At 44.4% G+C, this 19,299-nt stretch overlaps 1 protein-coding gene across 4 annotated transcripts in view; it reads left to right on the top strand.

The window, feature by feature from the left end:
* Nucleotides 1–19,299, top strand: part of LOC126335195 (extracellular serine/threonine protein CG31145) — a 1,599,051-nt gene that overhangs the window by 212,881 nt on the left and 1,366,871 nt on the right. The window lies entirely within an intron of this gene.

Genomic DNA, 19,299 nt, shown 5'->3' on the forward strand with positions numbered 1-19,299 from the left:
CATTTCATGACCTCTACATCGATGGGAGATATGATACTACGAGAAGAATTTGACAGAGCTCTGAACTATCTAAGTCGAAACAAGGCCCCAGGAGTAGACGATATTCCGCCAGAGCTACTGACAGCCTTGGAAGAGCCAGCCATGACAAAACTCTTCCATCTTCTGTAAAAGATCTATGAGACAGGTAAAATACCCTCAGACTTAAAGAACGACCTAATAATTCCGAACCCAAATAAAGCAGTTGCCGACAGTTTTGAAGTCCGTTTAATAAGTCATGGTTGCAAAATGTTAAAACGAATTCCTTATAGAAGAATGTAAATCTGGTAGAATCCGATCTTGGGGAAGATTAGTTTGGACACCGGAGAAAAATAGGAACACGTAAAGCAACACTGAACCTATATCTACATCTACATGACTACTCTGCAATTCACATTTAAGTGCTTGGCAGAGGGTTCATCGAACCACAATCATACTATCTCTCTACTATTCCACTCCCGAACAGCGAGCGGGAAAAACGAACACCTAAACCTTTCTGTTCGAGCTCTGATTTCTCTTATTTTATTTTTATGATCGTTCCTACCTATGTAGGTTGGGCTCAACAAAATATTTTCGCATTCGGAAGAGAAAGTTGGTGACTGAAATTTCGTAAAAAGGTCTCGCCGCGACGAAAAACGTCTATGCTGTAATGACTTCCATCCCAACTCGAGTATCATATCTGCCACACTCTCTCCCCTATAACGCGATAATACAAAACGAGCTGCCCTTTTTTGCACCCTTTCGATGTCCTCCGTCAATCCCACCTGTAAGGATCCCACACCGCGCAGCAATATTCTAACAGAGGACGAACGAGTGTAGTGTAAGCTGTCTCTTTAGTGGACTTGTTGCATCTTCTAAGTGTCCTGCCAATGAAACGCAACCTTTGGCTCGCCTTCCCGACAATATTATCTATGTGGTCCTTCCAACTGAAGTTGTTCGTAATTTTAACACCCAGGTACTTAGTTGAATTGACAGCCTTGAGAATTGTACTATTTATCGAGTCGAATTCCAACGGATTTCTTTTGGAACTCATGTGGATCATCTCACACTTTTCGTTATTTAGCGTCAACTGCCACCTGACACACCATACAGCAATCTTTTCTAAATCGCTTTGCAGCTGATACTGGTCTTCGGATGACCTTACTAGACGGTAAATTACAGCATCATCTGCGAACAGTCTAAGAGAACTGCTCAGATTGTCACCCAGGTCATTTATATAGATCAGGAACAGTAGAGGTCCCAGGACGCTTCCCTGGGGAACACCTGATATCACTTCAGTTTTACTCGATGATTTGCCGTCTATTACTACGAACTGCGACCTTCCTGACAGGAAATCACGAATCCAGTCGCACAACTGAGACGATACCCCATAGCTCCGCAGCTTGATTAGAAGTCGCTTGTGAGGAACGGTGTCAAAAGCTTTCCGGAAATCTAGAAATACGGAATCAACTTGAGATCCCCTGTCGATAAGCTGTACGACTTATCTCGGAAGATAGGTTAAGGAAACGCAAACCTACATTTGTTGCGTTTGTAGACATCGACAAAGCTTTTGACAATGTTCACTGAAATACTCTCTTTGAAAATCTGAAGGTAGCGGGGGTAAAATACAGGGATCTAAAGGCTATTTACAGCTTTTACAGAAATCAGATGGTAGCTGTAAGAGTTGAGGGCCACGAAAGGGAAGCAGTGATTGAGAATGGAGTGAGACAGAGTCATAGCCTATCCCCAATGTTATTCGATCTGTACATTAAACGAGCTGTAAAGGAAACTAAAGATAAATTCGGAGTAGGAATTAAAATTCAGGGAAAAGAAATAAAAACTTTGAGGTGTGCCGATGACATAGTATTTCTGACGGAGACAGAAAAGGACTTGCAAGAGAAGTTGAACGGAATGAACATTGTCTTTAAAAGAGGATCTGGGATTAACCTCACCAAGAGCAACACAAGAATAATGGAATGTAGTAGAATTAAATCAAGTGATACTGCGTCAATTAGATTAGGAAACGAGACAAAGTAGTAGATATGTTTTGCTCTGTGGGCAGAGAAATAACTGATGATGGACGAAGTAGGGAAAATATGAAATTTAGACTGACAGATGGCAAGAGAAGCATTTCTTTAATTAAATGAAACAACAAGTTCACTGTTACCAGTCACCGTTTCATTTATTTCCACGACGCGTTTCGAAGGTTTAAACCTCCATCATGGGGTGGATTTACATTAGTAAGTATTACATTTGTGTGTGTGTTGTGTTACGATTTTTGGAGGAACTTGTGACACTGCCTAGTGGAGAAAACAAGACACTATATCAGAATATGGTTTAGGATTACTTTTGATAAAAAATTAAACTGATATCTAATGGTGAGCATTAAATAATAAACTACAGTACCTTCAGTGGTCACTGGTTCCTTTTGCTGTCGTAGCACCTAACCTAAAAATGTTCACATTTAAAGAAGCATTTCTGAAGAACAGAAATTTATTAACATCGAATATGGGTTTAAGTGTTAGGAAGTCTTTTCTGAAATCATTTGTCTGGAGTGTAGCCATGTGTAGAAGTGAAATATGGACGATAAACAGTACAGACGAGAAGAGGATAGAAGCTTTTGAAATGTGGTGCTACAGAAGAATACTGAAGATTAGATGGGTAGATCACATAACTAATGAGGTGGTACTGAATGGAGTGGGGCAGACAAGAAATTTGTGGCACAACTTCACCAAAAGAAGGGACAGCGTGAGACATTGAGGGATCACCAGTTTAGTGAGAAGTGTGAGCGGTAAAAATCGTAGAAGGAGACCAAGAGATGAAAGAGTAAGCAGATTCAGAACGATGTAGGTTGCAGTAGTTACTTGGAGATGATGCGCCTTGCACAGGATAGAACAGCATAGAGGGCTGCATCAAACCAGTCTTTGGACTGAGGACCACTACAACAAACAACAACATTGATCGCACAACTCAACCGTATCGTTCAGAATTGGGATCTGCGCTCTTACATGAAAATGACGTGTTGCGAGTTTGTAATTTCAACATATATCCTATTATCTCTTACGAACAAGGATCTGCATAGACGATTGGGTACGGCGAGCAACAGCTATAATGTTTCGCGTTTAACAGTTTTCAAAGGAATCGGAAGCAGAAACTTTATTTTTATGTAAAGGACACAAACACCGCTCCGGCTGCGAAAAGTTTATTTTCGCGCCCGTTTAGGAGCATCCTCGGGTGATATAATTGTTTCTACAAGATTAACCCTTTTCTTGAAACCTCTCCCCGTCCTTCACGCCATCGATAAAATTGAAACCCGCTGGAAGCGTTTGTCAAATAGATAAAACGGGATGTCCCATAATGTCAGCTGGAGGCGATGCGGGCTGGATCATTAAAAAATGGCTATGAGCACTATGGGGCTTAACGTCTGTGGTCATCAGTCCCCTAGGCTTAGAACTACTCAAACCTAATTAACCTAAAGACATTACACACATCCATGCCCGAGGCACGATTCGAACCTGCGACCGTAGTGGTCGCGCATTTCCAGACTGTAGCGGCTAGAACCGCTCGTCTACTCCGGTCGGCCGCTGGACCATTAGCAACACTGATCTAGCTTGAGCCCTAGGGCTGATATTACGGGGTACTTTTTATCTACTTGAGAGACGCTTCTGCTGGCTTTTAATTTTATCAGTGACGTGTCAGACGGGGAGACGCTTAAATAAAAGTGTCAAATAATGTTGTAGACTAAATTTTATCACTTGAGGGTGCGCCTAAACTGGCGTGTAACCGGCCGTGGTTTTAATAAACGTTCTACAGCCACAGCGGTGTTTATTGTCTTTATATGAAAATGTGAACAGTTGGCTGCGGTTGCCCGCAATTCAGGATAATATGCGGAAACATTATCCCGTTGTCGAGCATACTCCTGTGTGTAAAGTAGTTACGAGGCAAAACAATACAAGTTCATAGATTTGCATAGTCTTTCGCCCCCACTGCTCAATCTGCTCGTCGAAAAAGCAATGCAGGGAATAAAAGACAGTTTTAATGATGGGAGAAATATTTAAGGTGAATGGATATCATTGACAACAAATAATAATTAATGGAAACCCTCAGCTACTAAGGATAAATCCCTGCAGTGGCGCTATTCATCTGCGTCCTCGGTGGCTCATTCTCGCTTCTCGCGTCGGGCGACTAGGTCGTGCTCGTAGTTCCGCCTCTACCGTAGCGCAGCGTGTTTTCCTCCTGTCAGTTTAGTGCCGTGTTGGTCTCCGTGTGCGTCGCATCCCTGGTTGTCGGCTGGTGTTTGGTGTTCGTGCGGCCCTTCCTGTCGCGGCGTCGTCTCTCGCCGTGATGTCCACCATGGTTCCCACGAAAGTTCCGCGTACAGGTACAGTCAGTTTTACCTTTGACAAATCCACGCGTCACGTCCAGTCCGGTTCTTTGGAGATACATGACTGGTTAGTCGATACAGTTAAGGTCACTACTGATCAGGTGCATACCGCATATTTCGACAGCGAATTATACGTGTTTTTTGTTAAGTTTCTTGACCCGCTCCAGGTTGATAGGCTACTTTCTCGTCATGGTTCTCAGGTACCCTTTACGCACCGTGATGGTTCCACTAGTATGGTTCTCTTGGCAAATGCAGAAGTGATATATACGAATGTTCGGGTATTTAACCTTCCGCCCGAGGTTGACGACTCTTTTCTGAAGTCCGTTTTGCTTCCTTATGGGGACGTACGCCATATTCGAAAGGAACGCTGGTCTGCTCAGCACCGCTTACAGGTATATAGTGGTATTCGGTCGGTGGAAATGGTGGTCAAAAAACCTATTCCTTCTCACCTACAGGTATGTGGTTATAGGGTCCTTATCACGTACAGTGGCCAGGAAGGAACATGTTATTATTGTAATGAAACTGGTCATTTCCGTACTAATTGTCCGCGGCGTGTGGTGGTATTAAAACCTACATACGAACAGCGTAAAAAATTGACTTTAGCTGATCTTCTCCCGCAAGGATCTCGGACTGAATCGCTCACTGTTACTGAGGGACGCAGTGATCCGCTGCCCGACAACGACCGTGATTTTCCCCCGTTGTCCTTGAGTAGGGATGTTGCTGCCCTAAATTCCGATGTTCCCGCGCTGATTTCTCACAACAAGCGTCGGCGAACACAGGATGATGCGGCTGATGAATCTTCCTTATTGGCTCGCCCTTCCGATGGGCCTCCGGTAAAGGACTCTCTTTCTCAGTCGAAAATCGTGGATGAGGAAGCCACAGGTGCTATCACGCCTTTGCAGAAGCTCCCTGACACCTTATCTGACGTTGTTCCTGCTACCGCGGCAGCCTCTTCGGAGACGCCCGTGACGGAACCTGCTTCTGGTTGCCACGTGTCTTCTCCGGTGCTCTCTGACACTTCTCCTATTGACTCTGTTTCGCGTCCCCCTTCTGGAATTTCTGTCGCCCCCTCTGGGTCACAGCCTCCTCCCATCAAACAACTGATTGATTCTCCAGAGCCAGTGGATCCCGTTGTTATTCACCAACTGTCCCACCGTGAACCCATGTCTGCGGACGAGTGGGATGTAGAGGCCTCTCTCTCGCAATCTGACACGGAATGTCTACATGATGCTCCTACGCAGCCGAACGCTGCAGCGTCGGCACCGCGGAGCCGCAGTCGAATCCGTAAACAGCCACGGAGAGCCGCGTCACGGCCGAAGAAAAAGCAGTGGGAAGATGAGGGTTCTGTTTCGTAGTTTTTCTCTCTGTGGTTCAGCGCTTGTTTCTGGTATGATTACTTGTATGCTGCTCCGTCAGCTGACGGCTCTCTACCGATCTTTGTTTTTCTTTCTAGGTTGAAGTTCCATGCAAGCATATACATTTCTTACTCTGAATATTAACAGAATATGTTCTGAGCTTCGGCTCGCCGCTTTGCGACAGTTTATCTATCAGTCTGGGGCAGATGTTTTTTTACAGGAAGTCCTATTCGACCAGTTTTCCATTCCTGGGTTCTCGACGTTCTTTAATGCCGCTTCCGAACTTTCTACGGGCACTGCCTTGTTTTATAGAGAAGGCATTCCGTTGATGAATTTCGAAGTACTCGACAGTGGAAGGGGGATCGGGTGCACGTTTTATGATCTCAGTTTACTCCTTCTTTATGCCCCTTCTGGTTCGGGTTGTACTACCGCACGCTCGAGTTTCTATAAAGAAGAAGTCATTTACCTGCTTCGTAAATCCCCGACAAAGATAATTTTAGGTGGGGACTTCAATTGTGTTCTACGGCCGGTAGATCAGTCTCCTAATTTTAATTTCAGTAAAGAACTCGACGACCTTGTGCGCTCCTTGCACCTGCGTGACGTGTGGGTTTCTCGCTATCCTACACTTGTGCGACATACCTACTTTACTCCCACGTCTAGCAGTCGCCTCGATCGCTTTTACCTTTCTGACTCCTTGTGTGGGCAACTTCTGGCTGTTGATGTGATACCAGCCTGTTTTACTGATCATTGCGCTGTAGCCGTTACGTTTAATTACGAGCGACAACCGGTAAAATTGTTTCGTCCTCCTTGGATGCTCAATATCGCGTATTTGCAAGATACCTCCCTTGGTATCGTCCTGGAGGACATTTGGACTCGTTGTTCTCGTACTATGGACCGGTACCCGTCTATCGTGGCATGGTGGACACTGTATGCAAAACCACACATCCGTAGGGCTCTCATGCGTTTTGGGGCTGCGAAGGTGGCAGAAGATCGACGAACGCAAGAATTTTACTATTCTGTCTTACGTCAACTGTACGATAGTGCTACGCATGCTCCCCTCCGGGTTACTGATATACAGCGCATCAAAGCCAAATTGCTGCAGCTCAAACGCATTCAAATGGAGGGCCTGCGGACGAGGTCTCAACCACATTCCCTTCTACAAGAGGAACTGACGTCACTCTACCATCTAGTCCGTTTACGGTCGCGCCGGAAACGTGGGTGCCTTGCCTCCCTCACAACCGCTGACGGCCGCGTGTTCACCTCTCACCGTGACATTTCTGACTTCGTTTACACCTATTTTACTGATCTGTACGATACTCATGTCCCGGCGGAAACCTCTCTTGACGACTTTACCTCCTTGCTGCCTCGCGTCGTCACTCCTCAATTAAACGACGCCTTTCTGCGTCCCTTTCAGAAGGATGACATATATGATGTTGTTGCAGGATCGCAGTCCCGCAAGTCGCCTGGATTAGATGGTATTCCTAAGGAGTTCTATGTTCAATTTTGGCCGCTCATTGGTGACACCTTAACGTCAATGGTAAATGAAGTGATGCGGGGAGTCTCACTTCCTGCTCCTTTTCAGGAAGGCAGAATGGTCCTCCTCCCGAAATCCACAGGTCGACCTGCAATTGATTCCCTCCGTCCTATTACTCTCCTTAACTTTGATTATAAACTTGTCGCTCGAGCAATTAATATCCGTCTCTCTAAGCTGCTCGATACCATTATTGCCGCCCACCAAAGCTGTGTGCCTGGACGCACGATACTGACTTCCGTTCTCGAATGTCGCGATGTAATCTCGGTGGCGGCTGCCGCTAATATCCCAGGGGCTTTGCTTTTTCTTGATTTCCAAAAAGCGTTCGATCGCGTCAGCCATGATTTTTTATCGAGAGTGCTCACCGCTGTCGGCTTTAATAATGATGCTCGACAAGTCTTAACTAATCTTTTTACCGGTATCAGTGTCTCGGTGATTGTGAACGGTCACCCTACCCCCCGGATATCGATCAGACGGGGGTTACCCCAGGGAAGCCCCTTATCCATGTCACTTTTTGTTCTATCCTTAGAGCCCTTACTTCGCCATCTCACCATGCACTTACGTGGCTGGAATATATTGGGGGAAATTTTTGCAGTCCGTGCATACGCCGATGACGTCATGGTTTTAGTACGACATGCCGAGGATATACCGCGGCTTAAGGATACCTTGGATTCATTTTGTGGTCTTGCTGGTGCTTGCATTAATGATCGCAAATGCACGTTCCTGCCGTTGAGAGGCTTTGATCATGTCGTCATTCCTTGGGCGACGGTTGTCGATCGCCATAAGACCTTGGGGATCATAGTGGATCGTAATCCGATCAAAATGGCGGCACTAAATTGGCGTGAGGTTACGAGTCGTGTTCACGGGGCGATCCTTGAACATGACCGCCGTTCCCTTAGCCTCCTTCACAAGGCACGGGTTTTAGAGACCTATGTCTTCAGTAAAATATACTACGTTGCGCAGGTCTTCCCGCTTCCCGCGATGATGGCCCGCAGGCTGAAACAGCTGTCTAGTCGATTTCTGTGGCGCCGCCATGTCTTCCGTGTCCGGTATGAAGTTGTGGCCAGGCCTCGGAAGCTTGGAGGATTGGGTCTTTCAGATATCAAAGTGAAGACGTCCATCTTATTCGCCCGCCGCAATGTTTTAACCTGTACGCGGGCTCCGCATTCAGTCACCTCTCGTTTACTTTCCCGCCTCCGGCCGGCCAGTCTGACCCCTCCTGTTGATGTTGGACGGATTAATCCTAAATTGCGGCACATTCGTGAATACTTTGTACTTGTCGGTATTCTGGGTGCTGATATACTTTCTATGACGCATATTACTACCAACATGCTACAAATCCGTTGGGGTACAGCATGTTTCCCTTCTTCTGTTGAACTTGCTTCCCCGTCAACGTCATGGAAAACGGTCTGGTCTCATCTTAGTCTTCCCATTTTGCCGATGGAGGTTGTATCAACGTGGTATAAGGTCATTTACCGTCTGATACCTACTGGTGATCGTCTTTTTCGTATTGGCCTTCGTCCGACTGATCAGTGTGAGGAATGTCATCAAACTGACACCTTACTTCACAGGCTAGTTGCTTGCGGACGGGATCATTGGCTCTGGGTCCGCCGTCAACTAGCTTTTCTTACTAGAGGGCCTGAAACCGCATTCCCAGACGACATCTTCTTACATCCGGACATCTCTTATTTTCCTCAGACGAAAACGAACACGATTGTCTGGCTCTTGGGTTACTATGTTCATTACGTCATTGAAGGCGGTAATGACCCAGATTCCCGCGTTTTTCACCATTATTTGTCAACTGCGCATTGGAAATGGCAGCGGTTACCACAATACCGAACGCTTTTTGCGAATATGCTTTTTCTTGTGTTTAACCGTCAAGGGGTTGGTTAAGTTCCCCTGTGATTCCTGTTTCTTCCCTGAGCTCGAGTCCCCTCCCTTGTTGTATTTTTTCGTAATTTTTTTTTTCTCTCTCTCTTTTGCATGTATATATATACACCCAAAATTCATACGGGTGGGGTAACGGGTTGGTCTTCCCCTTCAGAAGAAATGTTTTATTTGTGTTTCACCTAATTTGTTGATTTTCCTTTTGCAGCTAATATTAAATGATGATTTGACTATGGTTGTCTGAATTCTCGTGAAATATACCAAGTCAATCAGATAATAAAAAAAAAAAAGTGGTAGAGCACTGGTCTAATAAACCAGGGGTCGTAAGTTCCATCCTCACAGGAGAAAGAAGAATTTTGGAAATCAGTTGCGCGTCGTGGCCATATAGCAAAATGTTAAAAAAAAAAAAAAAAAAAAAAAAAAGATGGATAGAGCGTCTGCTATGTAAGAAGGAGATCCTGGGTTCGAATCCTGGTCGTGGCACATATTTTCAGCTGTCCCCATCAAGGTATATCAGCAACACCTGTCAGCAGCTGAAGGCTTCAATTAATTATCATTTATTCTAGAGAAGCTGCGTGGTCATCAATGGTATCTGTTCTTTCGAGAATAGTTACAATCCTCATATCACTGATAACATCTGCTGATGACATTGCTATACTCGGTGAAAGTGAAGAAGAAGTACACGATCTGTTCAGTGGAATGAACAGTCTAACGAGTGTAGGATATGGATTGAGACTAAATCGAAGAAAGAGGAAAGTAATGAGAAATAGCAGTAATGAGAGCAGCAATAAACTTAACATCATAATTGGTGATCACGGAGTAGATGAGATTTAGGAATTCTGCTACCTAGGCAGCAAAATAACCCATGATGGGCGAAACAAGGATGAGGTAAAAAGCAGACCATCACTGACAAAAGAGGCATTCCGCGCCAAGAGAAGTCTGTTAGCGTCAAACATAGGTTTCAATTTGAGGAAAAAAATTCTGAGAATGTACGTTTGGAACACAGCGTTTTATGATAGTGAAACATGGACTGTAAGAAAACCGGAACAGAAGAGAATCAAAGCATTTTAATTGTGGTACTACAGTAGGATGTTGAAAATTAGGTAGACTGATAAGGTAAAGAAGGAGGAGGGTCTCTGCAGAATCGTCAAGGAAAAGAATATGTGGCAAACTCTGAAGGAGAAGGGATAGCATGATAGGACATCTGTAAATATATCAGGGAATAACTTCCATGGTGCTAGAGGGAGCTAGGGGTAGGGGTAAAAGCTGTAGAGGGAGACAGAGACTAGAATACATCCAGCAAATAATTGAGAACGTAGGTTGCAAGTGCTACTCTGAGATGAAAAGATAGACACAGGAGAGGAACTCATGGCGGGCCTATAGCACTACTGTATGCTACTGCTATGCCATAACCTTAAAGTATGAGGCAGGTCGTGAGATAAAGCTATCTAGTTAAAACAATTATGGTATAAAGCAACAGAGCAGTGTTACCCTCAGAGAGGACTTTTGTTAAGTTGACCGTGTTGTACCTAACTGGGGTGGCTTATCGGAAATAAAAGTCAGAATTACGTAAATATTCGAACAGTAACAAACAATATTTTTGCCTAGCTATACTGTTTAAAGAATAAGGAAAACGGTCGCTAGCCTAATTAGGCAAGAGAAAGATTAACGTTCTCGTTTAAGAAAGTAGGTATGAGTAACTTTAACGGACAAACACAACTTATACTTGGGCACACGCGAGTGCAATGAACTCTGACACATATGTATGTTTACGGTAAGATTAAAGCTAACAGCTAGAGCAGCACAAACTACTTGCAAAAATATAACAGATACTGAAACACACTATTACTTTCAGGGCTTGTTCAGACTGAATGGTCTTTATAACATTACTATTAACATTCACTGCAGAATTATTAATTGGGCATAGGTTCAGTATTATTGTTCAGACATTTTCCTAGCTTGCATGAACTTATAAATGTAGTTCACAGCAAAATTATGAACTGGTCACAGGTTAAGTATCTCTCAACTAAATGCTATTCTGTTTAGAATGAAAGTTAAATGGAATTCACTAACAGGTTACTTCTCGCTGTCTTTTGAATAAATAAATTATTACTTTCATAAATAGTGGTAAAGGATAACCTGTGGATTTTGTTACACTATTAATATGCACTTTCAATACCCGAAAGAAACGAGTGCTTAGCAATGAAATAGAACTTTCCACAACCGCAATTCACGACTTTTGCTGCAGTGAGACACAATGTTGACAAATTTACAAGAAACTGTCTCACCTTTTAAAATTTACTACAGGCAGCACTATATAATCCTCAGTTTTAAGATCTTTTAATCTTCAAAACAAACTGCAAATTGTCTTTATTACCACAATCTTCTACTTTCAAGTAAATGATTAAATAGGAGACTTTCAAACTCCACAAATTAGACTGTTTCCATCCCTGGGAGGCTTCCACAAGACTACATTCACTACCTCCCACAATTTCACTAAATCTACAGTAAATCTAAACACCCCCTTCTTACCAAAGATGAAACAATATTATTTAATGTTCTGAGGCTTTCATTTTTACCACAAACTAGGATACTCGGTAATCATAGTTCAAATGGAGAGGAACTGAGACGTGTTGTGATAGGGAAAAAATCAAGGTGGGTACATAAATTCAGCTATAAGTTATCTTATATTTGAGCACGCTAACACATCCAATAAGCTGATCCTTCACTGTACATTATTATAGTATTCCGTTACAGTGATTAGGCAGTATGGTCGCAACTGCATGTTGGTAGGTGGATTTGCAGGCAGAATTGCTGGACTGTCCCTTCTTGGTGGCGATGATGGATACCAATTCCAGAATCGTTCCAGCTACTTACCCATCCATCCGAGGCATTGGAAAGTAGCAGAAAAAGCCTCTCTCGGAACCAGAACAATATAGAACCTGTACATGGCAGTGCACAGTTCGGTAGCTCGTCCCCGACTGACTATTGGTTCCACTTTTTCTACCTAGGCCAACCACGATTTGCGAGCGCCACACAATTCCGTTTCCGAGGGGAACCACACTACCTTTTACATACAGGATGACTAAGAACCCTAAGTGAGTATCAGCAGTTTACATAACAGCAACCAAACACATTAAATAAAACAGAACATTTGCACATATTGACATTTCTACAAAAAATTATTCACACATAAATTTCAGTTATATATATAAAGTTTTGTTCCCTCCAAATGGGACAAATAATTTAAATGACAGGCATACTACATTGCATAGAATCCAATCATGGCATAAAAGTTTTTACAAAGAAAGGAGTATACAATTTTGTGGCATCTATTCAATCAAACACATATACAGAAGCTCAACGATGTAACATTAAATAAAACAAAATGCAACATAAATTAATAGAGCATTAGAACTATGGTGTTACAGGCCGCATCAAACTAGTTGACTAGTAACTTTAAAAAAATGGACAGAAAAGCTGAAACTTGTGGTGCATAATTGAAACAAATAAAAAATAAAAAAGTGGGGCAGAAAATATGGCGTTTGTGGTGTGGGATAGAGACAGGTAGCAAATCGGTGCAACTCGCAACATACGAGGCATTCCTGAAAAATATAGGCCATTTGCTTTTACACAATCTTTGGAAGCCGAGAACAAAGTAGCACGTATGCTGCAGCATCTGTCTGTTGTTGCGAGACCACAGAAGCTATTGTTTTGATTCAGTAGTCGTTTGTGGATAACAGCAAAGAACAATTCTTTTGAAAATAGCTGCGTGCTTTCACGTGTATTTGTTGGGAAAGGATCATCAGTTGGTCAGATTTATCAGCGGTACTGTCTGGTCGATGGGCTTACAGTAATAAATCAAGTAAGGCTAGATAATTGTGTCGATGCTTTAAAAACGGCTTTATGAACAGCGGAGCAGAGGGCTGAGGACACAAGATAGCTGAAGTTGTGCAACAAGTGGACCAGAAACTGAAATCGGACCCACGATTTACATCTGCTGCTCTCACTGGTGGATTTCCTTGTCTTGGATTCACCATTATTTACACGGTTTTCCGAAAATGTTTAGGGGCCAGCATAAGGATTACCATGCAGACGGGCGTTTGGGCCACTTTAGCCAAGCAGAAGATGATTAGTTTTCCTACATTGTTCCGGGTGACAAGACGTGGAGATCCTACAGTAACACAGAGTCAAAACAACGGTTAATGAATATACGAGGGCTGTCCAGAAAGTAAGTTACGATTGATCGCGAAATGAAAATCACAGTGAAAATCAGAAATGTTTCATTTGTAACAGTTCGCTACACCTTTCAGCTACTTCTCTACGTAGTCACCGTTCTGACTCAGGCATTCGTCGTAGCGTTGTACCAACTTTCCAATATCCTCATCATAGAAGGCAGCCGCCAGTGCTTTCCGCCAATTCTCTACGCTGGCCTAAAGCTCGTTGTCTGTGCCAAAATGTTGTCTTCATAGCCAGCGGTTCGTTTGAGCAGAGATGAAACTCAGTGGGAGACAATTACGGGCTGTATTGTGGGTAACCAAACATTTCCAATTGAAACGATGCAGGAACATCTTCATTGCCCCTGCAGAATGAGGCTGAGAATTGTCATCATCATTTAAGACTAATTATGCCTTTCAGCGTTCAGTCTGGAGCATAGCCCCCTTATCAAATTCCTCCATGATCCCCTATTCCGTGCTAACATTCGTGCCTCTTCTGATGTTAAACCTATTACTTCAAAATCATTCTTAACCGAATCCACGTACCTTCTGTTTGGTCTGCTCAGACTCCTCCTACCCTCTACTGCTGAACCCATGAGTCTCTTGAGTAACCTTGCTTCTCCCATGCGTGTACCATGACCTCCCCATCTAAGCCTGTTCGCCCTGACTGCTACATCTATAGAGTTCATTCCCAGTTTTTCTTTGATTTCCTCATTGTGGACACCCTCCTGCCATTGTTCCCATCTACTAGTACCTGCAATCATCCTAGCTACTTTCATATCCGTAACCTCAACCTTGTTGATAAGGTAACCTGAATCCACCCAGCTTTCGCTCCCATACAACAAAGTTGGTCGAAAGATTGAGCGGTGCACAGATAACTTAGTCGTGCTACTGACTTCCTTCTTGCAGAAGAGAGTGGATCGTAGCTCAGCGCTCACTGCATTAGCTTTGCTACAGCTCGCTTCCAGTTCATTCACTATGTTTCCATCCTGTGAGAATATGCATCCTAAGTACTTGAAACCGTCCACCTGTTCTAATTTTGTTCCTCCTATTTTGCACTCAATCCGTTTATATTTCTTTCCTACTGACATTACTTTCGTTTTGGAAATGCTAATTTTCGTACCATAGTCCTTACATTTCTGATCTAGCTCTGAAATATTACTTTGCAAACTTTCAATCGAATCTGCCATCACAGCTAAGTCATCCGCATATGCAAGACTGCTTATTTTGTGTTCACATATCTTAATCTTACCCAGCCAGTCTATTGTTTTCAACATATGATCCATAAATAACATGAACAACAGTGGAGACAGGTTGCAGCCTTGTCTTACCCCTGAAACTACTCTGAACCATGAACTCAATTTACTGTCAACTCTAACTGCTGCCTGACTATCCATGTAAAGAACTTTAATTGCTTGCAAAAGTTTGCCTCCTATTCCATAATCTCGTATAAAATACATTAACTTCCTCCTAGGAACGCGGTCATATGCCTTTTCTAGATCTATAAAGCATAGATACAATTCCCTGTTCCACTCATAACACTTCTCCATTATTTGCTGTAAGCTGAAGATCTGGTCCTGACAACCGCTAAGAGGCCTAAACCCACACTGATTTGCATCCAATTGGTTCTCGACTAATACTCGCACTTTCCTTTCAACAATACCTGAGAAGATTTTACCCACAACGCTGATTACAGAGATACCTGTAGTTGTTACAATCTTTTCTGTTTCCATGTTCAAAGATTGGTGTGATTACTGCTTTTTCCAGTCTGATGGAACCTGTCCCGACTCCCAGGCCATTTCAATTATCATGTGTAGCCATTTAAGACCTGACATTCCACTGTATTTGATGAGTTCCGACTTAATTTCATCCACCCCAGCTGCTTTATTGCACTGCAAACTATTGACCATTTTCTCCACTTCCTCAAATGTGATCCTATTTCCATCATCATTCCTATCCCATTCTACCTCGAAATCTGAAACATTACTGATTGTATTTTCACCTACATTGAGCAACTCTTCAAAATATTCCCTCCATCTGCCCAAGGCATCCACAGGATTCACCAGCAGTTTTCCTGACCAAAATACTTGTCATTTCCTTCTTACCTCCCTTTCGAAGACTGCTAATTACACTCCAGAATGGTTTTCCAGCTGCTTGCCCCTTGCCTCCAACCTGTTTCCAAAGTCTTCCCAAGATTTCTTCTTGGATGCTGCAATTATCTGTTTGGCTTTGTTTCTTTCTTCAACATAACTCTCTCTGTCTACCTGAGTTCTAGTATGTAGCCATTTTTGATATGCCTTCTTTTTCCTTTTACAGGCTGCCTTGACTGAGTCATTCCACCAAGCTGTTTGCTTCATCCTACTTTTACACACTACTGTTCCAAGACATTCTTTATCCACTTCTAGTACTGTGTCCCTGTACCTTGTCCATTCCTTTTCCAATGACTGTAACTGACTACATTCAACTAACTGGTAAGTTTCTGAGATCGCTGTCACGTACTTGTGCCTAATTTCCTTATCCTGAAGTTTCTCCACTCTTATCCTCCTACATATGGCCCTGACCTCCTGCACTTTCAGTCTCACAATCCCAGTTTCACTGCAGATTAAATAATGATCAGTGTCAGCAAAGAATCCCCTGAATACACGTGTGTACCTCACAGCCTTCCTGAATTCCTGATCTGTTATTATATAGTCAATGACAGATCTGGTTCCCCTGCCTTCCCAAGTATACCGATGAATGTTCTTATGTTTAAAAAAAGGAGTTTGTGATTACTAAGCCCATACTGGCACAGAAATCCAGGAGTTGTTTCCCGTTCCTGTTGGCCTCCATATCCTCTCCAAATTTACCCATAACCTTTTTATACCCTTCTGTTCGATTTCCAATCCTGGCATTAAAATCCCCCATGAGCAGAACACTGTCCTTGTCCTATACTCTAACAACTACATCACTGAGTGCCTCATAAAAACTATCCATCTTATCTTGATCTGTCCCTTCACAATGCGAATATACTGACACAATCCTAATTTTCTTGCTAGACACTGTCAAATCTATCCACATCAGTCGTTCGTTTACATACCTTACTGCAAATACGCTGGGTTCCATTTCTTTCCTTATGTAAAGCCCTACACCCCGTTGTGCTATTCCTGCTTTGACTCCTGAGAGGTAGACCTTATATTCTCCCACTTCTTCTTCTTTCTCACCCCTTACCCGAATGTCACTAACAGCTAAAACGTCCAGCCCCATCTTACTTGCAGCCTCTGCCAGCTGTACCTTCTTCCCTGAGTAGCCCCCATTGATATTAATAACTCCCCATCTCATTACCATTTGTTTGCCAAGTCGTATCTTAGGAGTCCCTGGTTTGTCAGTTAGAGCTGGGACTGCATCACCTCCAATGGTCCGAGGCATTTTGCTCTGATTGTTGCCAGCATCATATTTAAAGTACCAGGGAAGCAGGTTGCTAGCCTTACTTGCCCTGAGTCCCATTGAGTTTTACCCCTAACGGTTGAGGGACTAACCGGCGGATTTGGTAGTCTTTGCCGTATGAGCACAAAGGTGACCACAGCTCAGAATATGTCCGAGATGCCCAGCCTTATTCCAAAGTAACTGGTATCCCGACTGTCGGGACCTCTTACTTGGCCGCTCATACGATGCCCGTGGTTCATGAACTACGACAGGACCACAGGAACGCACACCCATGAGTCATTGTCTTGAAGAACCATTGTCTTGAAGAAGAAACGGCACGTCAGTTATGTAATGTTGGTTGCATAGCTTCAGGGGAAAATTCTCACCAGGCCCTCGTACTTGGCGGGAGACACTATTTTCCATAACATCATTACGCGCTCACTAAGAGCTCAGGAATGAAAAGAGCGACATAATTCTACCTATAGTCATACTAGAGACACTGCCCTACACATCTTCGCAAAGCTTTATCGGATTTTCACCAGTCCTGGAATAAACAGAGTATTCCTCTCACTCTGTCTGAAACTATTTTTGAGATTCACCAAACAGGTAAGCAACGTCTCACACTGGCTCTCGAATAGTGTGGTATAACGATTTTGGAGGTGTAAACAGAGGTCAGCGAACACGCATCGATCAGATTTAAGGTATCTAGGCGGTCGAAGTGCTTCAAAAATGGTTCAGATGGCTCTGAGCACTGTGGAACTTAACTTCTGAGGTCATCAGTCCCCTAGAACTTAGAACTACTTAAACCTAACTAACCCAAGGACATCACACACACCCATGCCCGAAGCAGCATTCCAACCAGCGACCGTAGCGGTCACGCGGTTCCAGACTGTACGCCTAGAACCGCTCGGCCACTGCAGCCGGCCGAAGTGCTTCGTCAATCAAAATCTGCCTCTTCTCTCCTGATTGGTCATAGTTAATTGGCTTCAAGGCGGACACTATGCGACGCGCGCATTTTACAAGAACTTTGTATAAAACAACACATAATTAGATATGCAATTTGGATAAACATGCAATAGAAAAGAGGAACATTCACAAACACTGCAAACACCTATTTGTACGCGGCAAAGGGTAAAAAAATATAAAATGAGAAACTCTGTATCACTGAAGATGAATGTCCAGTAATATACACTCCTGGAAATTGAAATAAGAACACCGTGAATTCATTGTCCGAGGAAGGGGAAATTTTATTAACACATTCCTGGGGTCGGATACATCACATGATCACACTGACAGAACCACAGGCACATAGACACAGGCAACAGAGCATGCACAATGTCGGCACTAGTACAGTGTATATCCACCTTTCGCAGCAATGCAGGATGCTATTCTCCCATGGAGACGATCGTAGAGATGCTGGATGTAGTTCTGTGGAACGGCTTGCCATGCCATTTCCACCTGGCGCCTCAGTTGGACCAGCGTTCGTGCTGGACGTGCAGACCGCGTGAGACGACGCTTCATCCAGTCCCAAACATGCTCAATGGGGGACAGATCCGGAGATCTTGCTGGCCAGGGTAGTTGACTTACACCTTCTAGAGCACGTTGGGTGGCACGGGATACATGCGGACGTGCATTGTCCTGTTGGAACAGCAAGTTCCCTTGCCGGTCTAGGAATGGTAGAACGATGGGTTCGATGACGGTTTGGATGTACCGTGCACTATTCAGTGTCCCCTCGACGATCACCAGAGGTGTACGGCCAGTGTAGGAGATCGCTCCCCACACCATGATGCCGGGTGTTGGCCCTGTGTGCCTCGGTCGTATGCAGTCCTGATTGTGGCGCTCACCTGCACGGCGCCAAACACGCATACGACCATCATTGGCGCCAAGGCAGAAGCGACTCTCATCGCTGAAGACGACACGTCTCCGTTCGTCCCTCCATTCACGCCTGTCGCGACACCACTGGAGGCGGGCTGCACGACGTTGGGGCGTGAGCGGAAGGCGGCCTAACGGTGTGCGGGACCGTAGCCTAGCTTCATGGAGACGGTTGCGAATGGTCCTCGCCGATACCCCAGGAGCAACAGTGTCCCTAATTTGCTGGGAAGTAGCGGTGCGGTCCCCTACGGCACTGCGTGGGATCCTACGGTCTTGGCGTGCATCCGTGCGTCGCTGCGGTCCGGTCCCAGGTCGACGGGCACGTGCACCTTCCGCCGACCACTGGCGACAACATCGATGTACTGTGGAGACCTCACGCCCCACGTGTTGAGCAATTCGGCGGTACGTCCACCCGGCCTCCCGCATGCCCACTATACGCCCTCGCTCAAAGTCCGTCAACTGCACATACGGTTCACGTCCACGCTGTCGCGGCATGCTACCAGTGTTAAAGACTGCGATGAGCTTTGTATGCCACGGCAAACTGGCTGACACTGACGGCGGCGGTGCACGAATGCTGCGCAGCTAGCGCCATTCGACGGCCAACACCGCGGTTCCTGGTGTGTCCGCTGTGATCAT

The sequence above is a fragment of the Schistocerca gregaria genome, chromosome 2 (assembly GCF_023897955.1).
Source record: "Schistocerca gregaria isolate iqSchGreg1 chromosome 2, iqSchGreg1.2, whole genome shotgun sequence".
NCBI lineage: Eukaryota > Metazoa > Arthropoda > Insecta > Orthoptera > Acrididae > Schistocerca > Schistocerca gregaria.